This window comes from Pinus tabuliformis, chromosome 8 (assembly GCF_031772625.1).
Source record: "Pinus tabuliformis cultivar Carrire ecotype Pingquan chromosome 8, CPIR1, whole genome shotgun sequence".
NCBI classification, from domain to species: domain Eukaryota; kingdom Viridiplantae; phylum Streptophyta; class Pinopsida; order Pinales; family Pinaceae; genus Pinus; species Pinus tabuliformis.
The window spans coordinates 1,770,095,092-1,770,121,522 of NC_142294.1; the positions used below are offsets into that span (position 1 = coordinate 1,770,095,092).

The 26,431-nt window shown below is 38.5% G+C and overlaps 2 pseudogenes; both read left to right on the plus strand.

The window, feature by feature from the left end:
* The window catches only part of LOC149243230 (transcription initiation factor TFIID subunit 2 pseudogene), a 44,931-nt pseudogene extending 35,937 nt beyond the window's left edge, over positions 1–8,994 (plus strand).
* A 3,125-nt stretch (positions 8,995–12,119) lies between these two features.
* Positions 12,120–13,598, plus strand: LOC149243231 (transcription initiation factor TFIID subunit 2-like; annotated as a pseudogene).
* Positions 13,599–26,431: the final 12,833 nt, after the last annotated feature.

Consider the following 26,431-nt stretch of genomic DNA (forward strand, 5'->3'; position numbering starts at 1 on the left):
TCCTCTTCCATGAACTACACATCTCTATTGATTATCAAATTTTTGGTTAATCTACATTGTAGATTTTATATGCCCTAGATTCATCATTGTAGCCAACAAATATACATTTTCCCCCTTACTGTCCAAATTATTTCCTAACACATTTGGGACATGTGCATAAGCCACACATCCAAACACTCTCATTAGCATGCTTTTGGTGTTTTTTATCCAATGGTATTTGAACCCATTATAGTATAAGTATACTACATAATTCCAATCCATGTCATTTGACTAGTGTAGATCCATATTAACCACAGATCTAGTCAGAGCCGAGAGGGAACAAATCTATTGATGTGAAAACCCTCTTTATAGTGCAAAACTTAAAAAATTGCACCTCCAAAGATTGCATCCCTCTAGGGACTTGATAGATGATCATTGATGCAGGAGCATGAACCCCACTCCTAACCAAAATTTATTCCCATAAGCTTCGGGAAGGATTTCATGGCACTCGGTAACAAAGAACATGATTTTCTCATATTTTTCTAAATTTTAACCAAATATTTGTAAGCATGTCGTGGCAGAGGATGGGATTCCTCATTCTGGTAGGGTTTTTGTTTTAAATAGGAAACTTGTGAGATATTAGGGGGTTCCCAATCCTTGAAAATATTAGGTTGAGGGAAGTGGACATGGTAATTTTGGGTCAGGGCTGAGAGGTCGTATGTAATAATTTTTATTTTAATATAAGTATTCATGCCTGTTTCAGTCTATGTATTCTTAATTTTTTTGCCTCAAATCTTTGTCTGTATTTGTGATTATCATGTGTGTCTAAATTTTGGGTGCCAACCGAAGAACCTTAATTAGAGAAGGTGAGAACATTAGTATGTAGAATAGAAGAGAGTGTTGAGTCGCGCTTAGAGATGGGATTGGGGAAGTGTGCACAAAGCAACATGGAATGCTAGCCAAAAGGAATTGCATATGTACTAATAAGGATGTCAAAATAGTCGATACATCATTAAGTGTAGTTAGGACATGAATCAAACCCCAACCCTGACTTGGTGGGGACCAAGTGGGTCCTTGAACTAGTTGGGCACCACTAAGCTGAAGGTGAGTGGGAATAAGATGACCCCAACATCGCGCACCCCCATATAGTCGAGCCTAAGGGCCTTCAACACAAATGGTGTTGTTGGTGTCCCTCTTGGCCAAGAGGGCCACCAAAAAGAAACTGAAAAGAAATTTTAACACAAATTCTAAATCACACAAACTTCTTGCAAATAAATTGTTGCATGTGACAATAACAAGCTAGAATGCACATTTACAAAAACATAATCTTGGAAAAGTATGTAAACAACAAACTATCTACACAAGTGCTGCAAATAAAACACATATGAATAGAAAAATAAATCACATACTACTACAACACAAAGGCACTAGATGAAATACAGATTCCCTTTCATTCCCATATCAAAAAATTACATATTTTGTAGGCCTCCCTGCCATGGCAGGAGGTAGGCTACACAACCTCTCACACCCTCCTTATGCAACCACTAAAATGCTATTTACAATGCCAATGAGAGACAAACTTGAATCCAAGCCTCTAAGAAAAACCCTCAACTCTCTGATTTTTCTAATGCACTTAAGGAATATTTTAATAAAAATATCTCATAATTGTTTTTCTCTCCATTAAAAATTGACATTTCATGTCATTTTCACTTAATTACATTTGAATTTACATTCTATATTTAATTATGGTCACATTCAACCTCCAAAAAGCTCCCGACACAAATCTTTGCTCATCCCAAGCAAGGTATAGTCAAACAACCATGCTCACTTGCATTATTCCTGCATGATCCTAATCCACCTCTAAATGTTTAACTATAGGTTGCACACTAATCTTTTGATCTATTATGCACTCGCCCTTTGTGCATATTTCTCTTCCTATCAGTGTCCCTTCCTCTTTCTTGCAAGACCCCAATTCTTCTCTACTCTACTCTACCACTAACTACACCAGCCTGCATTTAGTTCTCTGTCACTCTTCCTTCCTCCACTACCCATGTCGACCACACCTACTCAGATGTTCTATCCTCTGCTGGATTTCTCTGTTTTATTGGGTTGAGTTGTTTAGCTACAAAATTGTCCATCTTTGCATCTGTTATTGTTATGGGACAACCAAAAAATCAATGTTCCAGTTGGTTTGTGCAAGACCAGCTAGTGACACTCATGGGGTTCTTAATAAATATTTCCCATATACTATGTCCCAATTTTTAATTTTGTGTTGCACAGTTTCTTTGTAAGCATAACAATAAAATTAACATGAAATAAAACATGCCTGTAACCAAAATTTAAAACATTGTTGTACAATTTTTTGGGTTATTCATGTTACAAGATGTGGCTCCCCTATTACAATACGTCATAAAATTATAAGCCATAATTTTGAGCAAAAATAATATCAAGCTTTATGGTCAAAAGTCACACATAAGTCACAAGAACAATTGATCCACACTTAAACATGAACACAACAAATTATAGAGATAACCATAAACACATATATGCAACGGAAATAATACTTCATTTCATTAATGTAAAATATTGAAATATGCTTACAAACAGTGATGGAAATAAACCAGCTAGGGCGATGGTAGCTTATCTCTGAGAAGAGATGTGGTAGCTACATGCCTCTGAACTGTGTTACAATGAGGCTCGAAGGCCTATATATTGTTGAGAAACAATGGAAAACTCTTAACATTCCAAAACCTAACCCTAGAAGATGAAACGCCAAACTGTGGGCCCCGTTTGGGTAAATTGGTACATTAACTTCCCGGGGTCGTAACTTTGGCATACGATCTCTGTTTGACGCGTACAATAGCTCGTTAGAAAGATCTATCTGAGCACTACCACTTTGGGAAGGGCAACATCAGCCCATGGACCCGTGTTGCCCCCAAATTTCCCAAAAAACGTCGTTTAGGGCCTCAAAATGGTTCTGGAAGTTCAGGACCCGAAAAAATGTTAAAAAAAGTAAGTTGTGCTACAATTAAGGAAACTGAAAATGCTAAGAGAAAAAATGGTGGGGGTCTAGGTGGACTTGGCAGGTGGCCACCAATATCCACCTGGATCATTCCTCCCCCCTTAGGAAGCAATGGTCCCCATTGCATTGAGTTCCTCCATGAGATGAGGAAACTTTTGCTGAACTTGGTCCCTGGTGAGCCACTTGCCTTGGTGAAGGAGTTGGCCTACTTTGATAACTCAATACAGTTAGATATTCTGTTGGAGAGTGTTCTTGATCTATGTGTCCATGATCTGATCAGTTGCAGCTTGTTCCATGCAATCTGGATTTAATTCTGTGGGCATGAGCTGTTCTGCAATGTCGGATGTGTCTAGCAATGGTGGAAAGTATGGCCAAAGGCGGTCCACATTGAACACTGGGTACAGGCCAAGGAGGGGGGGAATGCTAAGCTCCAATGCATTGTCTCCCACAGCCTTAGTAATGGTGTAAGGACCATAGCGGATTGGTCTCAGTTTCCGATAGGCTCCAGTAAGGCGTTCCTTTTGCAAATGCAACTAGACTTTGTCACCCACCTGAAACTTGTGTGGCACCCGATTTTGATCATGTCGCTGCTTGTACTTCGCATTTGATTTCTCCAAAATGTCATGGACCTACTGGAAAATATGTTGAATGTGCTCAATGAAGCTGGTTTCCTTGTCTATTTCGGACTGGACATGAGCCGAATCTGTGTGAGTCGCTGCAAGTGGCATGGCTACATCAATGGGGCATAGTGGCTGGAATCCCAAGCCCACCTAAAAAGGGCTGTGGCTAGTCGAGCTATGAAGAGCTCAATTGTAGCTGTGTTGAACATAGGGGAGGCTCTCGTCCCATGTGCGTGGATGCTTTGAGTTGTACATGCGCAGAATGTGTACAATCATCCTATTGACAACCTCTGTCTGGCCATCAGTTTGAGGATGGAAGGCTGTGGACTTAGTCAGTTTGGTGTCCAACATTGACCAGAGATTGGACCAAAATGTACTGAGGAACTGACTGTCCCGATCTGAGATGATAGACTATGGAATCCCAAAGTGCACCCACACTCGTTCAAAGAAGAGTTTAGCAGTGGCTTCTGCTATTATATTCTTCTTGCAGGCTGCCATAATGGCCATCTTCGAGAACCTGTCGACGACCACAAAAACACAGTCATTTCCATGCTTAGTGGAAGGAAGACCTGACATGTGATCCATGGAGATGGATTCCCAAGGTAGACTAGGGGTAGGCAGTGGGGTATAGAGGCCTTGCTTCTTGATGGTCGGTTTGGCAATGGCACAGGCAGTACATGATCTGATGTACTTCCCGACATCCTATCGAAGATTCAATGAATAGAAATACTTTTGCAATACTGCCACCATTTTCTCGACCTCGAAATGCCCAGCAGCCCGACTATAGTGTGCTTCCCAAATCATCTTGGTACGCTTGCTTGAAGGAACACAAAGGTGACCCAAGTGGCATAACAGGGCATCTTGGAGGTGAAAATTTGGAACATGCCAACCATCCAAAAGTGTCTGGTATGTGTGGCCAAATTCTGGGTCGCTTTTGTAGAGAAGTGGCCAATCAGAAGTCTCGTGCCCATAAGAGTTGAGCACGGAGGTTAACGCCATGATCGGTGGTCGACTGAGGCAATCTACAACATTATTGGTGCTTCCCTTCTTATACTTGATATTCAAATGGAATTGTTGCAGGTATGTAGACCACTTCTGATGGCGATCATTTTGCAATTTCCCTTGGGCCTGTATGAACTGCAGGGGTCGGTGGTCTGTGTGGATGACCATTTCCTTCCCCAAAATGTAATGCTTCCATTGTCGGCAGGCCTGCACAATGTAATACATCTCTTTATCATAAGTGGGATACTTTCGGACTGTGTTTGAAAGTGTTTCACTGTGATATGCCACTGGATGCCCGTGTTGAGTAAGGACTGCCCCAATAGCATAGTCAGAGGCATCTGTCTCGACCTCAAATGGTTGTTGTAAATCTGGTAACGTGAGCACTGGTGCCATGCAGAGGCGATCTTTCAACTCTATGAATGCCTTCTGTTGAGATTCAGACCAAAAGATTGCTTTCGCTCCTCCCTTGGTGACTTGACTCAAGGGCCAAGTGATATGAGAAAACCCCAACACGAACCTGCAGTAGAAGTTAGCAAGACCTAGAAAGATGTGGAGCTCTGTCAGGGTAGTTGGAGACGGCCAATCTTGAATGACTTGGATCTTGGTTGGATCCACATGCACACCCTGTTCATCAATAATGTATCCTAGATACTGAACCTGGGTCATGCCAAAAGTGCATTTCTCCAAATTGGCACATAGCTTGTGTTGCCACAGTGTTTGGAGAACATGTCGGATGTGGTGGAGGTGCTCTTCCCAACTCTGGCTAAAGATCAGAATGTCATCCAAGTATACCACTACAAATGAGTTGGTGAATGGCTGCAAGATGTCATCCATCAACCTCATGAAGGTTTCAGGAGCATTCGTCAATCTGAAAGGCATAACCAACCATTCGAAAAGGCCCTCCTTGGCTTTGAGGGTAGTCTTCCACACATCAAAGGGTTTGATTGGTACCTGGTGATATCCTGACTTCAGATTGATCTTGCTGAAATATTTTGCCCCCTTTAGTTGGTCCAGGAGGTCATCAATTTGTGGGATTAGGTACCTATTATGGACAATGATCTTATTCAGCACCCGATAGTCAATACAGAGTCTCCAAGTCCCATCCTTCTTCTATACCAACACGATCGGGCTCCCACAAGGTGATGAACTCGAACGAATGTGACCTTTCTGCAGCAGCTCCTGAATCTGCCTCTTGATTTCATTGTTCTCCAGAACGAAGCACCGATAAATTGGTCCATTGGGTAGCGGTGCACCTAGGGTCAGATCGATGGAGTGCTTGACCTAACAGTGCAGAGGAATCCCTGCGGGGGAGGTGAAGATGTCCTCATACTCCTCCACGACCTTGTCCATTTGTAGTTGTCGTGCGGAGGGGCCCTGTCTGGAGGCCGTGGCCACCATCTTCTTCTTTCCTTGAGGGCGTATCATCAGGAAAACAAATTTCCCAGTTTTGGAAATGAGCTTACTGCATTGTTTTGCAGTAATCAAAGAGATGGTGGTAGGCGGTGCTACCTCTGGTATCCTGTACAACTTATTTCCCAATGTAATAATAACAGCACGGGGCCTTGATTCATACACAGCATGTCGCTTCCACAAGTATGGTTGTCCTAATAATACATCACAAACTTCAAGGGGAGAAATGTCACACAATACCTCATCCGTGAAGGGCTTGATGTTGTATGGAAGGCGACACTGTTGGCTCACACGAAGATCCCGTCCTTGGTGAAGCCACCCAATGGTGTACGGTTGTGGATGTGCTGTGGTCAGTAAGCCCTGTTAGACTCTGTCTTCTCAAAGTCCTCTCTCAGAGTCAAATTGACAGGTGGCTGTCAAAGTCTCAGTTCAAATATGCAGGCCAATGACAATCAACTTTCACCAACCGCAACTTAGATGTTTGCAGAGCTTGTTCTCAGAATGTTTCAATAACATGTGCAAGCCAGAGGAAGTTTCAGTGAGTTAGTTTCAATGATTAAAAGGATGATTCTTCTCCAAAACCCTGTTTTGGAGAAGAAATTGTCAAATTAGTTATTTGTAATAAGTATATTTTAAAAAGTCTGGCCTCATGAAAAATGTCAAATGCAGGCCCTGGTCACCTTGCCAGGACTCATCAGCTCCAATCCCTGCAAAAGACAGCAAAGTTATTAGTCCAAAAATTCAGAAAAGCCAAAGGAAAAGCATTGTATTAAATGACTGAATGTCAAAGTGTCAAACATTATAAGAGTGGGTCATGGAGTAAAAATAAAATCCAATATGATGTGATGAGATATGTTCTTCATATAGAAAATATGGTAAACAATTTCATTTGCACCAAATTTCAAGGCAGAAGTTAAGTTTGAGCTATCGAAGGTCGAAGATGCAACTTTCATATCCCTGGACTGTATTGAAGGTGTGTGCTGCGCATAGGAAGTGTGCGCTGCACATTGGGCAGTGCGCTACGCATTGGGCAGTTTGAGCCAGTGCAAAATTACAAAGGCGCTACACATAGGAGTGTACGCTGCACACTGGGGTTGCGCGCTGCACATTGGATCTCAGCAACAGAAAAACTTGTATATGCACCCAGAACTCAACCAAACTCACTCCAATCTTGCAAATAGGCATACAGAACTTAAAGTGTTGGTTCCTAAGAGTGGAGTCATTGGATTACATGCGAATAGTATGAATATTGATAATGTCTTTTTGAATGGATTGCCTGTGCAGTTTAAATTTTATTCACAGCATCAACAATTTGAAATAGGAAAGAACTGGGGTTCTATCACTTCTATTGATGCGGCTGAAGCTGCTGGCTCAGCATATTTTTCATCTTTGGAGAGAGATGGCTCCGGATCTACTCATTTTTTGTGGTAAGGCTACCTCTGCAGAAAGTGCAGTACAGGAACCTGTAGATACAGAGAAGGTTGGGCAAATTATTCCAAGTGAGTGCAAGCAAGATGATGTCAATAAGAATGCTCAGCAAGAGGTTAGTATTGAATGCAGAATATCAAGTTGGTTCGAGTTGAGTACTGGTTAGAGAAGCCTGAAGAAGGTGTTCATTTTATGGGCAGTTCCCTGCACACAAATAATCAGCTAAGGCGAGCACGCTGTTGGTTTCCATGTGTTGACTTTGGTCTACAACATTATTGCTATGATCTCGAATTTACTGTTGAATCTAAGTATGTTGCAGTTAGCAATGGCACGTTGCAGTTACCAATGGCACACTTCTTTGTCAGGTCACTACCAAAGATAATCCATCCAGTAAAACATATGTGTACTGTGTGAATATCCCAGTTGCTGCGGAATTCATAACATTGGTAGTTGCCCCGTTTGAGGTGCTTCCAGATCGTCATAATGGGGTTGTTTCTCATATGTGCATCAAAGCTGCAATGCACAGTGAGCTTCTTCCATACTGTATTCAGCTATTATGAGGAGTATCTTGCTGCAACTTTTCCTTTTGGATCATATAAGCAAGTCTTCATTGATTCTGAGACTGCATTATCTTCTACCTGTGTTGGTGCTTCCATGTCCATTTTTAGTTCTCATTTGTTGTATGATGAACGGGTTATTGACCAGGTCATCAGCACAAGAATTAAACTGGCTTATGCTCTGGCACAACAATGGTTTGGAATTTATATCACAGCTGAGACAGCTAATGATGGGTGGCTATTGGATGGTCTTGTTGGCTTTTTAACTGATTGCTTCATAAAGCGTTTTCTTGGCAATAATGAAGCTCGGTATCGCCGCTACAAGGCAAATGAGGCAGTTTGCAAAGTTGATGTTGATGGGGCCACTGCTCTTAGTTTATCTGGAGCTGGAGCTGAATTATATGGGATGCAAGGAATTGGTGTGTTGGGCAAAATTCGGTCATGGAAGGTTGTTGCAATTCTTCAGATGCTAGAGAAACAAATGGGTCCTGAGTCGTTTCGCAAGATTTTACAGAGAATTGTGCATAAATCGGAGGATGTCATTCATGCATCTAGAACTCTGAGTACAAAAGAGTTTCAGCATCTTGCAAACAAAATTGGCAACTTGGAGAGGCCATTTCTTAAGGAATGTCTTCCTCGTTGGGTGGAGTCTTGTGGTTGCCCAATTTTGAGGATGGGATTATCCTACAACAAGCGGCGTAATATGATTGAGTTAGCTGTATTGCGGGGATGTACATCTAATGTGAGTTCAAAGTCAGCACCTAGTAGAGGCACTGTTAGTGGTGAATTTCAAGCAGGTGATGATGGATGGCCAGGAATGATGAGTGTAAGGGTTTTTGAACTTGATGGTATGTATGATCATCCGAGCTTGCCTATGGCTGGAGAGACCTGTCAGTTACTAGAAATACAATGTCATTCAAAGCTTGCTGCTCGTCGTATTCAACGCCCCAAGAAGGGTGGCAAAGGTGAAAAGTGAGAAAACTAAAGCCAAAAATAAACAGAGACATCTGTCACAGCAGAGAAATAGGGTCGATTTGCCTATTTTTGACCTCAGTTAAATCTCCAAGTGGATCTGCGCTCCAATTTGTGTCTTTAAAGTGGCCATCAGAGGATTTTAAGGGGAACGATCTTCTGTTTTTAGAATAAAGAGATGATTCTATCTCTATTTTTGTAACTTCAGGTGAAACAACGCCCTTTTTTTTGGGTCGATCTGTTTTCTCCTAGAATAGTTTATTTAATGCATTAAAAAATCACTTGTAAAATTTAGTGAAGAGAGAGAATTCTGAGAGCTGGTGGAGGAAGAAAAACAGAGCTTCTATTGTAAAGTTTTGACAGGGATTTTAATAAAAAAATGCGGCTCTGACCCCTGAGATTCTTATGGTATGAAATTTAACATTTGTCTCATCCTTTGTTTCATATGTAGCCTGTTGTGTTTCTATTTCATTTCATAATCGTTTCTAAATGAATACTTTTAAGTGAGAAAGGCAGAATTCAAATTATTTGCTCTGTCTTGAGGAAGTGTTCATATTAAATGTTTTCTTCTGTTTGACAAGGATTCATCTTCTATGCCCTTGTCAACCCCTCAACTGTTCACCCACTCCATAATGCTTCAAATTTGATGTTAAACTTCTTGCCTATCTTTCCTCAGGAGATAATCTGTGTTTTTTGATTGTATTTCTCTGTTTCAAGCTGTTCTTTGCCCATGCAGCCCAGAAAACCCAATCACTTATTGAAAACCCCTTTCTATCAATTTACTAGCCTAAAATCAGTATTCCATATCGGTCATCTCAACCCCTTTGAAAACGTTTGGCCGAGATAGACCCGGAGAGAGCCCTCTCCTGTCCTCGTAGGGCTAGCTACGAGGTTGAGCTTGGTTTGATGTTGCCTCGAATTTTGCCTTCTTCAGCCTGAGGTGGATTCGAGCCCTAACATAGTGGCGACCATACTGGGGAAGATGGTTTGCTATTGATGTGACATTTGACTTGAAGACTGTCTAGCCCCAGTACATGAAATCAAGTTGCAGATCTGATGCTGATGGTGGACAACAGTCAGACACATATGCAGGCTGAAACATTCACCTGGCGACTCCAACTCGATCCAGACATTCCAGTGCTCGCTGATCCATTCATGCAATGGTAGGGTATGTGGCAAAAACTGCACTGTGTGAAGCTGTAAAAGAAGTAAGAAATCAGTTAGCAGATTTTGAAATTAATGAAGATTTTTTCAGTGCCTTGCTTCAATTTTTGAAATCTCCAAAGTTCCCTTTTGAAGCTAAAACTGGTTTCTGCCAGTTAATTGTTGAAAAACTTGAGAAGGAGATTCAGTATTTGAATGAGCAGATCCAGTCATACGATTTCCGAGATCCTAAAAAGTTCTTGGAAACTCTTCCTCCATCGAAACAAGAGATAATAGAGGTGCCTATAGATGTTTGCATTGACAGTGTGCAGCTGGAGGTATGTATTGCGGAGTTGGGGCAGCCAACAGAGTCTGGCTTTCGCGATCCAATGGCAACATACATGGAAATTTTTTTCAGTTTGATTGATAGATCAGGCTGTCTTTTACGTGACCAGGCTCATTACGTGCATGAAGGGCTGCCAGCAATTACATCTGTGTCCTGGTGGAAGCATTCTCAAGCGGCATCATTCTCAGGTTTACTTGAATGGTTGATCTGGCATTTCAGTATTACCTGATCTATTGTTTTTACAGTAGAGTAGGGTAGATTTTGTAAATAAATAAGCAGCCAAAAGGCAGCATTTCGTTTTGAGTTTCATTACAGTTTTAGTTAGAAGTTTGCCGAGTCAGTTTTTCAATCATTTCAGTCAAGTTCCATAAATGAGTCGGAAGTCTCGTGTTGTCTGTTGAAATAATGACTCCATTGCCCAATGGATGGAGGCATTGTCTGCTCTCCCAAAGCTCTGCGGTTCTTGGCACCTCCGAGAAGCAGCAGTTGCCATCCCCATTGGAGCCAATGTTAGACTCCGTCTTCTCAAAGTCCTCTGTCAGAGTAAAATTGACAGGTGGCTATCAAAGTCTCAGTTCAAATATGCAGGCCAATGACAATCAGCTTTCACCAACCGCAACTTAGATGTTTGCAGAGCTTGTTCTCAGAATGTTTCAATAACATGTGCAAGCCAGAGGAAGTTTCAGTGAGTTAGTTTCAATGATTAAAAGGATGATTCTTCTCCAAAACCCTGTTTTGGAGAAGAAATTGTCAAATTAGTTATTTGTAATAAGTATATTTTAAAAAGTCTGGCCTCATGAAAAATGTCAAATGCAGGCCCTGGTCACCTTGCCAGGACTCATCAGCTCCAATCCCTGCAAAAGACAGCAAAGTTATCAGTCCAAAAATTCAGAAAAGCCAAAGGAAAAGCATTGTATTAAATGACCGAATGTCAAAGTGTCAAACATTATAAGAGTGGGTCATGGAGTAAAAATAAAATCAAATATGATGTGATGAGATATGTTCTTCATATAGCAAGTATGGTAAACAATTTCATTTGCACCAAATTTCAAGGCAGAAGTTAAGTTTGAGCTATCGAAGGTCGAAGATGCAACTTTCATATCCCTGGACAGTATTGAAGGTGTGCGCTGCACATAGGAAGTGTGCGCCGCGCATTGGGCAGTGTGCTGCGCATTGTGCAGTTTGAGCCAGTGCAAAATTACAAAGGCGCTGCGCATAGGAGTGTACGCTGCGCACTGGGGTTGCGCGCTGCGCATTGGATCTCAGCAACATAAAAACTTGTATATGCGCCCAGAACTCAACCAAAATCACTCCAAGCTTGCAAATAGGCATACAGAACTTAAAGTGTTGGTTCCTAAGAGTGGAGTCATTGGATTACATGTGAATAGTATGAATATTGATAATGTCTTTTTGAATGGATTGCCTGTGCGGTTTAAATTTTATTCATAGCATCAACAATTTGAAATAGGAAAGAACTGGGGTTCTATCACTTCTATTGATGCGGCTGAAGCTACTGGCTCAGCATATTTTTCATCTTTGGAGAGAGAGATGGCTCTGGATCTACTCATTTTTTGTGGTAAGGCTACCTCTGTAGAAAGTGCAGTACAGGAACCTGCAGATACACAGAAGATTGGGCAAATTATTCCAAGTGAGTGCAAGCCAGATGATGTCAATAAGAATGCTCAGCAAGAGGTTAGTATTGAATGCAGAATATCAAGTTGGTTCGAGTTGAGTACTGGTTAGAGAAGCCTGAAGAAGGTGTTCATTTTATGGGCAGTTCCCTGCACACAAATAATCAGCTAAGGCAAGCACGCTGTTGGTTTCCATGTGTTGACTTTGGTCTACAACGTTGTTGCTATGATCTCGAGTTTACTGTTGAATCTAAGTATGTTGCAGTTAGCAATGGCACGTTGCAGTTAGAAATGGCACACTTCTTTGTCAAGTCACTACCAAAGATAATCCATCCAGTAAAACATATGTGTACTATGTGAATATCCCAGTTGCTACGGAATTCATAACATTGGTAGTTGCCCCGTTTGAGGTGCTTCCAGATCGTCATAATGGGGTTGTTTCTCATATGTGCATCAAAGCTACAATGCACAGTGAGCTTCTTCCATACTGTATTCAGCTATTATGAGGAGTATCTTGCTGCAACTTTTCCTTTTGGATCATATAAGCAAGTCTTCATTGATTCTGAGACTGCATTATCTTCTACCTGTGTTGGTGCTTCCATGTCCATTTTCAGTTCTCATTTGTTGTATGATGAACGGGTTATTGACCAGGTCATCAGCACAAGAATTAAACTGGCTTATGCTCTGGCACAACAATGGTTTGGAATTTATATCACAGCTGAGACAGCTAATGATGGGTGGCTATTGGATGGTCTTGCTGGCTTTTTAACTGATTGCTTCATAAAGCGTTTTCTTGGCAATAATGAAGCTCGGTATCACCGCTACAAGGCAAATGAGGTAGTTTGCAAAGTTGATGTTGATGGGGCCACTGCTCTTAGTTTATCTGGAGCTGCAGCTAAATTATATGGGACACAAGGAATTGGTGTGTTGGGCAAAATTCAGTCATGGAAGGCTGTTGCAATTCTTTAGATGCTAGAGAAACAAATGGGTCCTGAGTCGTTTCGCAAGATTTTACAGAGAATTGTGCATAAAGCGGAGGATGTCATTCGTGCATCTAGAACTCTGAGTACAAAAGAGTTTCGGCATCTTGCAAACAAAATTGGAAACTTGGAGAGGCCATTTCTTAAGGAATGTCTTCCTCGTTGGGTGGAGTCTTGTGGTTGCCCAATTTTGAGGATGGGATTATCCTACAACAAGCGGCGTAATATGATTGAGTTAGCTGTATTGCGGGGATGTACATCTAATGTGAGTTCAAAGTCAGCACCTGGTAGAGGCACTGTTAGTGGTGAATTTCAAGCAGGTGATGATGGATGGCCAGGAATGATGAGTGTAAGGGTTTTTGAACTTGATGGTATGTATGATTATCCGAGCTTGCCTATGGCTGGAGAGACCTGTCAGTTACTAGAAATACAATGTCATTCAAAGCTTGCTGCTCGTCGTATTCAATGCCCCAAGAAGGGTGGCAAAGGTGAAAAGTCAGAAAACTAAAGCCAAAAATAAACAAAGACATCTGTCACAGCAGAGAAATAGGGTCGATTTGCCTATTTTGACTTCAGTTAAATCTCCAAGTGGATCTATGCTCCAATTTGTGTCTTTAAAGTGGACATCAGAGGATTTTAAGGGGAACGATCGTATGTTTTTAGAATAAAGAGATGATTCTATCTCTATTTTTGTAAATTCAGGTGAAACAGTGCCCTTTTTTTTGGGTCGATCTGTTTTCTCCTAGAATAGCGTATTTAATGCATTAAAAAATCACTTGTAAAAGTTAGTGAAGAGAGAGAATTCTGAGAGCTGGTGGAGGAAGAAAAACAGAGCTTCTATTGTACAGTTTTGACAGGGATTTTAATAAAAAAATGCAGCTCTGACCCCTGAGATTCTTATGGTATGAAATTTAACATTTGTCTCATCCTTTGTTTCATATGTAGCCTATTGTGTTTCTATTTCATTTCATAATCATTTCTAAATGAATACTTTTAAGTGAGAAAGGCATAATTCAAATTATTTGCTCTGTCTTGAGGAAGTGTTCATATTAAATGTTTTCTTCTATTTGACAAGGATTCATCTTCTATGCCCTTGTCAACCCCTCAATAGTTCACCCACTCCACAATGCTTCAAATTTGATGTTAAACTTCTTGCCTATCTTGTCTCAGGAGATAATCTGTGTTTTTTGATTGTATTTCTCTGTTTCAAGCTGTTCTTTGCCCATGCAGCCCAGAAAACCCAATCACTTATTGAAAACCCCTTTCTATCAATTTACTAGCCTAAAATCAGTATTCCATATCGGTCATCTCAGCCCCTTTGAAAACCTTTTGCCGAGATAGACCCGGAGAGAGCCCTCTCCTGTCCTCGTAGGGCTAGCTACGAGGCTGAGCTTGGTTTGATGTTGCCTCGAATTTTGCCTTCTTCAGCCTGAGGCGGATTCGAGCCCTAACAAGCCCAACCGCTTTACGACCTCTGCCAAAATGAGGTTCTTTTGGCTCCCGCTATCGACAATGAACTGTAGCGGGGAGCCCTTTACCCACATCCGGGAGTGGAAGAGACGCTCCTCCTCCTCTGGATCTTCGGGTTCGTTTTTCTGGATCTTGGCAGTAGCAACAGTGGCGTTAGGATCTGCATCAATGATCTGCTTCCCTTTGTGACTCCCTTTGTTGGGTTTTGACTTAGAGTCGGAACATGCATTTGATTCTGAAACCCTTAGCTCAGTCACCAGTGACTGCTTGGCCCGACACTCACTTGTGTTGTGAGTGGAGCTCTTATGGAACTCACACCATTTTGCCATGTCCTTTTTCAGCTTTGCGGTGTTGTTCTTTGCTTGCAGCTTTGGCGGGTTGTCTTGGGCTACCCCGCCTTGGCTTTGTCCTTTGTTCTGTGGTTTAGGGGCACCTTTCCCTTGCTTCGGATTCGCAAATCCAAAGTCTCGCTTCTTTTGTTTAAACTTCTGCTCGACCTTGATGGCATAACGGTATGTTGTGCCGAGCGAGGAGATGTTCAGGAATTCTATTTCTTCCTGGATATACTTGTGTAAGCCGCCGCGGTATTTGAGTATCAAATGCTACTTCAAATCCTTGATACCCAACTTTGTGCGAAGGGTATGGAAAAGATTGGTGAACTCCGGCACGTCTTGGTCCCTTCCCTACCGTAGTGTGGTCCACTTTATGTATTCATCCTCATAGCTTCCAACAAGGTAGTACTGCTCCTTTATGGCATCCAAAAATGAATTCCAGGTGGGTGTGGCTGAAAATAGTGAGCCTGTATTTTCATCCTTCTACTCGCAGTAGGTTTCCCACCAGTCCTTGATGTGGGGGGCTACTTTGAGAAGAGAGAAAACAATCTTTTCCTGACTCGAAAATTCATGAACAGAAAAATAACCCTCTAGCAAATTTAACCATTTATCTACGGCATCTGTGTCTATCTAGCCCTCAAATATGGGGATTTCAAAATTAACTTGCACCTTAAAGGGCGTGGCATTTCCAGAGTAGTTGCTGGAAGCCGATGCGTCGCTTCTGGGTAGCCGCTGAAGGATCTGGGCAAAACTGTCCATCATCACATTCCGTTGTCGCTCAGGGGCTTCTTCGAGCAAGATTTTGATAGGATCTCCTGCCCCCTCATCTTTCTTCTCATCTGCCATGGGAGGCCATTGGGATCTGCGAGGTTGGTCTTGCAAAGGTTCGACCAGTTCAAGCCCTAACTCCTTATATCTCGACCTCGTTGGGGACATGCAAAGAAAAACAGAGAAAAAGCAGACCGCTCTGATATCACTGATCCAAACTTAAACAGGAACGCAACAAATTACAGAGATAACCATAAACACATATATGCAGTGGAAATAATACTTCATTTCATTAATGTAAAATACTGAAATATGCTTACAAATAGTGATGGAAATAAACCAGCTAGGGCAATGGTAGCTTATCTCTGAGAAGAGATGTGGTAGCTACATGCCTCTGAACTATGTTACAATGAGGCTCGAAGGCCTATTTATTGTTGATAAACAATGGAAAACTCTTAACATTCCAAAACCTAACCCTAGAAGATGAAATGCCAAACTATGGGCCTCATTTGGGTAAATTGGTACATCAACTTCCCTGGGTCGTAACTTTGGCATACGATCTCCGTTTGACGTGTACAATAGCTCGTTAGAAAGATCTATCCGAGCACTATCACTTTGGGAAGGGAAAAATTCGTCCACGGACCCATGTTGCCCCTATATTTCCCAAAAAACGTCGTTTAGGGCCTCAAAATGGCTCTAAAAGTTCAGAACCCGAAAAAATGCTAAAAATAGTAAGTTGTGCTACAATTAAGGAAACTGAAAATGCTAAGAGAAATAATGGTGGGGGTCTAGGTGGACTTGGTAGGTGGCCACCAATATCCACCTATATCAACAACCACCATGGTTCCAACACCATTAGATTGTGGCAGTGTCACTATTTGTCCTTCACTAACATGTCATGCTCTTTCTCATTACACGATCCCATGGAGCAATTGTTTATGCAACTGTGCAACATCCTCTTGAGAATACAGAAGGGTGTCAATGAGATTACTCTTATTATATATGCAATGGTCCTGTTCCTTCCAATTTTTGAATACCATCATCTCTTTCTTTTGCATGTCTCATGTAAGCCTGGCCACCTTGATGTTGCCTAAGCCACTATCCTTGATGAACTCATATCAAGCATTGTCATGCATAATTGACATGTATATGCCCACTTGACCTAGACCACCCACTACTTTGCCCATTTTACCCACAGAAAGAAGGATTGGAACTGCCCTGTCCATAAGGGACAAGTTATGCACAAATATCAATAATCGCATATAATATACATATTTACAGTCTTATGAAACCCAGATGTGAATAATGGACAATTCAATGGTGATGTACAAATTCATTCATAGTGGTTTTGCATAACTCCTTTTTTCATCCAACTCTCACATCCACATGTGGATCTACACTCAACCACTTGCAAATCCATGAAAATGGGGGTTATCCAAGAAAATCCATTGTGTCCATAGCCAAACTTAAGTAACTCGCGATCTCTAGCAAAAAGGGACTCCAAACACTGTTTAGCAAGGAGTTGAGACCTGTTTGGTAAAACAATGCCTACCAGTGCTGCCTGTCACCTTACTCTATTCTGCCAATGTAATTTTTGGCTGCCATCTATGTAGTACTTTTCACTCCATCAACCATTTTATTCCACAATGGTAAAATTTCCTTCAAACCACCCTCATTGTTTACAAATTTCTATTATATTCCTCTAGATGGAAAAGCTTGAGTGGACCCTCCAATCCAACAGAACAAATACCTCTATAATTGCAAAGTAATGAGGGCTCATCAAACTAACAAGAACCCAAAAAAAGTCAACCCATAAGTCACTGATTTTGAGATCTTCCTAAAGCTACAGGTTGGCCATGCCCATAGCCTCCATCGGACCATAAGTTGAACTGCCTGGGTTTCTCCCCATTGCTACTACTAATCAACTGAAGAGGGAATTTGGAGTTTTCTAGCTGATGAAACTTATTGATAGCCCATCTTGTCCACGAGGGCCACCAAAAAGAGAACTATAATGAAAATTCAACACAACCGCTGAAACACACAAACTACTTGCAAATAAATTGTTTCACATGACAATATCAAGCTAGACTACATAGTTACAAAACCATAATCCTAGAAAACTATGTAAACAACAAACTATATACAAAAAATGTTGCAAATTAACTTTGATAACTATTGCAAATAAAACATAATTGGATAGAAAAATAAATCATAGAGTGCCACAACTCAAAGGGACTAGATGAAATCCAAATTCATTTTCATTCCCATATAAAAAAAATACATATTATGTAGGCCTCCCTGCAATGGCTGTAGGGAGGCTTTGCAATGTCTCACACCCTCATTATGGATCCACCAAAACCCTATTTTCAATCTAGCAAGACACACACACTTGAATTCAAACCTCTACACAAAACCACTAACCCTCAATTTTTTGTAATAGTTTTCTAATGCATGGAGGGAATATTCTAATATTTTAATAAAAATATCCCATAATTGTTTTTCCCTCCATTATAAATTTAAAATTTAGTTCATTTTCATTTCATTACATTTTCATTTACATTCTATATTTAATTATGGTCGCATTACACCTCCAACTGGTGGATGGAAATCGCGTTGACCCCAGTCGGCAAAGTCAGGCCTTAGTGTATTTCAGCACGGAGTATTGTAAGTTCTGACCTATGACTAGTGAACTAAAGCCGACTCCCAACCACTAATATCATGTGAACCTCTGAGGTTGAGCCTAGAACATGGATATTTGTTCGGCGCAATTGGAGTATGGTGATTAATTGGCGCTCTATCCTCAAATTGATGAGAAGTTGTTGGTGGCCTAAGCACCAGTGCTCACATTGAAGATTAGAGTGGAATTAGGGTTTAATTTGAGGGAGAATTAGTTGATGCAATTAAAAATGAAATAAAATCTATGATAGTGAGCCCATAACCCATAGGCTTTTGAAATTGCAGACCCCAAAATTGGTCTATGTTAGTTGGTATAAGAGTAGGGAAAGGGAATATTTTCTGTAAAGAATAACTTCCAACTATGGTTGGGTAGAATTTATATAGAAATTCCACAATTGCGGTTGTGGGTGGAATTTCCAAGGATGAGTGAGCAAGCGTGCAAAAACCAAGTGAGCAGGGGAAGATTCATAAGATCCAAAGGAGGCGAACTGAGATGCAAATTACCTAGTAAAATCATGGACACCAGATGTTACCTAGTAAGTTGATCACCCTCACTAAAATATTGTCAATAAGATAGTGAATGAGGCATGAGATAGTAAGAAGCCTTATTTTAAATACCTTATAGCTTTTGTTTGGGATGCTTATGTACATGTTCTAAAGGAAAATAGGAGTAAGCTAGACAAAAAGTTGAAAAGTATATTATTATTGGTTATGAAGATTATCTAAATGGTTATAATTTTTGGCAAAATGAAAATATGAAGTATATTATCTTTATAGAAGCTAATGTTGTTTCCAAATAGGAAGTCGTACCAAGGAAAAATAAGCCAGATATTACATAGTTCTAGTAATAGGATGAAGAATCTAACTTAGCTTAGAAACATGATTAAGAAGAATAAGAACCTGATACTCCAATATTCAGGAGATCAATTCAAGAGAGAAGGAAACTAGAAAGGTATACTCCACCTTATTTTCATTCTAGATTTTATTTTTTTGACATTTATTATTATCCCATAACTATTTGAGAGGCAATGTATTCAGAGGATGGTAAACTCTAGAGAAAGTCCCCACTTGAAGAAATGGCATCCTTCGACATAAATTAATCTTGGGATTGACTGATTTTCCAACTAGAAGAAATCCCATTAGTAGCAAATGGGTGTTAAAAAGTTGAATTCAAAAGGTAAAGTGGAAAATTTAAAAACTTGGTTAGTAGCAAAAAATTATTCCTATGTATAGGGGATTGACATCAATCTCCCATTGCAAAGTTAACTTCTATTAGATTTTTTTAGTCCGTTACTAATACTTTTGGTCTTTATGTCAAACAAATGGATGTAATCACAACATTCCTACATTGATTAAGATTAAATAATTATATCATCTTTCATCTTTCCCAATGCTTTGAAAGTGGGAAACATGACGGAAATCAAACTAAGGGTCATTTTAGCTATAGGTCTTTGGAGAATTGGAATTTCAAACATTTTAGAGACATTTTGAGGCATTAAATGACATTTTTTAGGATCAAAAAATCTATCTTGCACCAAAAACATTAAGAAGTGTCTACGCTTAGACACCATTCCAATGGTGCAAGAATCATGTCAATCATAATCCGTTTGTAAATTCCATCCCTCTTATAAGTTGACCTATCATGTTGACCATAATGGTATGAGATGACACCATTTTAGTTGTCAATATCAATGTCAATGGGGTTATCCACATGTGGCCATTGAAGAAGAATTTATTAGGTTGAATTCTATAACTCTAGTTGAGGGTTGAGGGAGTCAAACTTTATCCCTAGTTTTTTATTGGGCTATATTAAATATTGGTATGCTAGTAGGAGTAGGCATGTCTCATATATCTAGTACAGGGTATGTGGTAACCTATTATTGGCAGCAAGGTATTCGATTACAATACATCAAAACCCATTACAATTCCTCAACAACACAATCACATCTAATGTTACACCATTAATAGTTAAAAAGAGTTGCAAACAAAAGCTAGCATGGACAAACTTGTCCAACCACCAATAACCACAACCTTATGCAATGCAGCAACATATGTTCAAAACTATTTCGAAGAAAAGCATGTGTGTCATAACTAATCATATTTTAACAACTTTTATCCAAATTATCTTAAAACCATATTGTACCTCTTTAGTCAATTCAATGTTCTTAAATTGCTTACATGAATTATTGACCAAAGATGGTAAACTTGTGAAGTGCAAGCGCACTATATATGCTAGAAGCTTTTTTGAGTTTATTAAGATGATGAATGTGTTTATTTTACAGATTTTCTTTATTCCTATGTTCTTAATGAAACTGAATATTTACAATTAAATTCCTACCATCAAATCTTAAAAAGGAAAATAATACAATCTATCATGATCCAATTTAACTGACTATTGTTAGTTTCAAAAGAATTACTATGCAAGGTGACAAAAAAGCAAAACTACTTTGTAAATTCTATGAGTTAATCTTTAAGATAAATTGTGTTTTTGAAAAGAACTAAAAACAAAGTTATTCTAGAATCTATAACTAAACTACTTATGTTCTACAAAGACAATTGTTTCCGTTCTACAAAGAATCACTTCTATTCAAGAATAAATTTATAAATCAGTCTATGTTAAGATCTACACACTACAGTTAACAATAATACTTGAAATAATAAAACAAAAGCAGAAGAAATGTGATCTAATCAAACATATTTGCTATGAAAATAAGAGGATTATGTACATAATCTTATTTTAGAAAGCATACAAATGATTTGAAATTGACAAAAAACAAACGAAATATTGTAAACAAGCAATTAGAAAGAAGTTGAAGCCGTGATAGTGCAATTCTGGAAATAACAAAATGAAATGAACTGAACTAAAAATAAAAATAAATAACCTCGGTTATCTGCAGGGGCCCTCCACAAAACAATAGGTTATAAGACTTTAATTCAACAGCTAACTGCACATGAGATTGACGAGAATACTTCTTTAATTAAAAAGAACAGAGTTATGAAACTTCAAGTTATCAATTAAAGATTACATATGCATCTCTACTTTTTGTTTACAGTGTTATATATATATATATATATATATATATATATATATATATATATATATATATATATAGATATATATATATATATATATATATATATATATATATATATATATATATATATATATATCTATATATAGAATTCATGCTCATCAGATTGAGACTTTCATGGCTTAAAAAATTTAAAAAAAAATCCTAATCTGAATTCTAATCTTATAATGGAGAAATAACGTTTCGAGAGTTGTGATCTATTTGAACTCTCACTGCTCTTGTTTATCAACATATTTGACCTGCTTATTTAACTGCGTCACTGGGTGATTTCCTTGATGATTTGGCTTAAGCAAATAGGAGGAGATCCATGACGAGATCAATCCCCATCTACCCATGTGCTTCTTTGCTTGGCTAGTGTACTGAAACCTGACAAACCATGGAGATAGGTGTGGAATCATGAAACGATTGCAGAATCATGTTAATTTTGTAGCTATTACAATATTTTAACTTAATAATAAGGCACATTAATAAATATGAAAAATAAGACATCTGATTACCTTACCATGTCAAAATCTATAGTTTACCATTTATTTGAGTTGGTAGCAATGATAAAAATAGGGGAAATGGATGGAAATGGTGTCAAAAACAAAACAATCATGAGACTCTGCATTCCCCCATGCTGAGGTCTTTTCATGTCCTCATGGAAAACACAAAAGTGATGTCTTCTATTTAATTACTGCATTTCTTTTGAGACCTTTCTTTCCCTCCACTTCCATCATTGGCTTTTTCATGAGAATCTTGTACTTTAGGTTTATGACTTGCCTTTGTAGAGCTTTATTTTTCTACTTTAGCTTCTTATTTTGCTTACACCACAGACTTAGGTGTAAAAGGAGATTGTCACTCTTAGCTATTTGGATTTCACTCTGGGCTTTTAGGGTTTGATTCTCCTTCTGAATGTACCTATTTAGTGTCTCCAGCTCGAAAATTTCTTGTTTTAAAAAATTTATTACTGGAGGTTCTTGTGGTTTACTAATTTGGACTTCTTCTTGATTTGAAGATGATGTTTTTTTGCATCCCTTTTCTCTAGGGACTCAATATAATCATAAATCTCCTGCTGTACAGGATCAATTTCAGGTGTTCTTCGGCTTGGACTCTGAGGAGGTGTGATAAAAGTTGGTAGAGAAACCCTTGAATTTTCCTCTAGTTCTAAGTCGATATGATCCATAATTTTTGAAGGTTGTTCTTTTGTTGTTGGATTGAATCTGGTACTTCTTCTTAAGCTTGTCACATGAGGCATTTAAATTTTTTCTTTCTTTCTTTCTATCTTAGGCTTCTCTGTTTTGGGTGTCCTCTCTATCTTTTGGTTGGCTCTCTTTCTTCTAACTTATTTCTTGTTTATATTTTCTAAAATTTCTTCAAGAGGAATATCATCCTCTGACTGCTCCTATGACTGTTGTTGTCCTTGTTCTACTGGTTCTTCAGTTTTTCTTTTTCTCCCTTTCTTTGTTTTGTTTCTTCTTGTCTATTCTTCTTCCACTAGTTCTTCAATTCTTCTTTTTCTCCCTCTCTTAGCCTTGTCGTTGCTTGGTTGTTCTTGGTTATCTTTCTTAAAATGGTTCCTCACTAAAACGATTTCCCAATTATCACCCATATTTTTAAGATGAAATTCAACAAGGATTTTAAGAAGACCATGGTGATACATGGTGTTCTCTATAAATTGAATTTTCCTTTGAACATTCCCTAAAATCTTTCTTAGACTATTAAGAAAGAAATATGGAAGATTTATTTCATTAGCCTCGATAAAATTCATCAGCAGTTGGATATGATAGAAAAACATGCATCCAAGCCTCCCTTCATAAGTAACAAAATTTTCAATTATTAGAAGTAAATTTATCCACTTACTTTTCAATGTTGTGCTTGAAATGCCCTTTTTGAAAATGGTGGTGTCCATGCTAGGGTTTTTCAAAAAAAACTTCTAGTCCTCTCTCTTAATACCTCTGTTTTGAAACCATTTTTCTCCAATTCGAGGCAATCGAGTAGCTTCAGCAACAAAGGGTTCTATCATTGTAAATTTTATGTCCCCTATTTCGACTTCCACCCCATAAAAGGCTATGGCAAAGGATTTGGTTACTTCTTTGTGGAAACCATCAAATTTCTCCACAAACTCCAGCCACTACGCTTTCTGCAATAATTCTCTTATCTGTGGATATCCTTCTTAAAATTTTCTTCCTACTAGTTTTGTTCTGACTATAACTCTCATGGCTGAGAAGCTTTTTCTCAACGTTGTTTGTTTGACAAGGTATGAGGGTTTGAAAGGGTTTTAGAGTGATGAGGATGGGAGTGTGAATGATGGGAGCATAAGTGGTAAGGGTATGAAGAAGTGCAACAAAATCTAACCATTGAGAGCATGAATGAGTATGATTTGGGCAACCGAATCAATAAAATTGGGATGTGGGGTTGGAGCGTAGGTATAATGATGAGCAGTCAATGGCGAATTAGATCTGATTTGACATGATACTATCAACTCTTAGTAATCATGAATTTCAATTTGGTAGTACGACATCTATATAATTCATATAATTAATGTTTTTGATCCCTATTATCAAATTATGGAATTGCATACCTTTGAATTATTTCTTTCTAACCTTTGGTTGTTGTCCTTTGTATTGTCTTCAGGTGCTTTGCAATGGAGGGAGTCAACCATGCTTTCAATTATTCAATCAAAAATTTCTATCAAATTTGCTACATAAATTTGTTAGAGGTATATAAACTCAATAATTCTGTACCTATTTTATTTTTGAAAATAAAAGAGTGGGACATAAATAAAATGGGTTTAGAACAGATGTGAGGAAAATTTAAGGTGTCAAAAAATGATTTTCACCTTATATTTTCTATATAAACATGCCAACCATTGTTGGTTTTCAAGTTTATACATTTTTTTATTTTTTTACTTTTATTTTCAGAAAGAAAAAGACTTTTGCAGATCAAGTTGGAGAAGAAGGAAAATCCTTCTTCACCAACTTTAAATCAGTATTATCTTGCAAATATTTGATAAATCCTTCCTTAGTTAATGGTTTATGATAGATTCTCAATCAATTACCATTCACAAGAAAAGTGATTCTTTCTTCATCAATATTTCTGATCCTAACCGCATCATTGTCAAAGACTGTTTCAATCTCGTAAGGCCCAAGCCAGTGGATTTGAAATTTCCTTTAGAAATATTTGAACTTTGAATCAAACAGTAATGCTGAATCTCCTGGCTATAATTTTCTCTCTTTTATATATTTTTCATGCCATCTGGATCTTTGTTGTTGAACTAGATAGGTTCTTTGGATTGCATCTTGTCTTGTCTCAGCAAGTTCATTCTGCTGCTCCATTCTTTGTTTTCGTGCTTCTGAAATATCAAGACCCAATTTGACCATTGTCTTGAAAGTTTTGACTTGAAACTCAATAGGAAACAAGACTTGTTTTCCATATACAAGCTCATAAGGAGTATGTCTTGTAGTATTTCTCCATGTGATACGGTATGCCCATAAATCTTCTAGAAGATTTTCTGCCTAATCTCTTCTATGAAAATGCATAGCTTTGGTGAAAATTGCTTAAATGAATTTATTGGTTGACCCCACCTGTCCATTTGCTTGAGGATGATATGGAGTAGACTTCCGATGTTTGATTTTGTATTCCTCCATTATCTTCTGTACCAATTTGGATGTGAATTGAGTGCCTTGATCTATTACAATTTCTCTTGGGGCACCAAAATGAGTAAAGATATCCTCAAAAAGAAATGAAACTACAACATTTTCAGTAGCAGAAAGAAGTTATTTAGCTTCTACCCATTTTGTAACATAATCAGTACAAACAAGAATATACCATTTTTGTCTCGAAAGTGGATTGATTGGACCAACAAAATCTAGAGCTCATTTTTTAAAAGGCTCAATAAGTACCTGAGATTGTAGAGACATCTCATCAAAAGGAACAAGTTTCCCCATCCTTTGACAACTATCACATCTCTTAACATACTCTCTGGCATCTTTAAAAGGGAAGGCCAGTAGTATCCTAAGAGAAGTACTTTGTAAGAAGTTATTTTGCCAGTGAAGTGTCGTCCACGTGGCTCATCATGACAAGCTTTCAATATCTCTAGTACTTCATATTCTCTCACACACCTTCGGATGATCAGATGTGGACCTGTTTTATACAATTCTTCATTTATCCATGAATAAGATGCACTAATTTGAATTACCTTCCTTTTTTCTTGAGGAGACAAGTATGATGGTAATTTTCTTGTAGTTAAATAGTTAGCAATATCTGCAAACCATGAAGATTTAGTAGATACTGCAAAAAGATATTCATCATGAAAATTATCTTCTACATGCATGTCATTGTTATCATTTTGAATACTTGATAAAAAGTCAGCAACTGTGTTTTTTTCCCATGTCGATCCAAAATAGTAATGTTAAACTCTTGCAACAACAATAACCATCTAGTAATTCTTCCATTAGTGATTGATTTATTCATTAAGTATCTAATTGCAGAATGATCAATATGTACAAAAGTTTCATAGCCAGTAATATAATGTCTAAATTTATTGATGGCATGAACAACAGCTAAAAGCTCCTTCTCTGTGATAGTATAATTTAACTCTGTAGGAGTCAAATTTTTAATGGTGTAATAAATAGCATATGGAGTTAAGCCTTTTTGTCCTAGTAAAGTTCCTAAATATGTATCTGAAGCATCAGTCGAAATATGAAAGGTAATTTTGAATTTGGTATTCTAAGAATGGGTGCTTCAGAGATTTTCTCTTTTAATGACTCAAAGGCCTTTTGGCAATCATAATTCCAATTGAATTTACAGTCTTTTGTGAGTAGTTTGAAACATGGAGATGCAATTTTTGTAAATTTTTCAATTAATATTCTATAATAACCATTGAAACCAAGAAAACTTCTAACATCTCATTGACAGGTTGGAATTGACAATTTGGAAATAAATTCTACTTTGGATGTGTCCACTCTAATTCCATTTCCTTTAATATGGTATCCTAAAACAATTCCTTTAGTAAACATCAA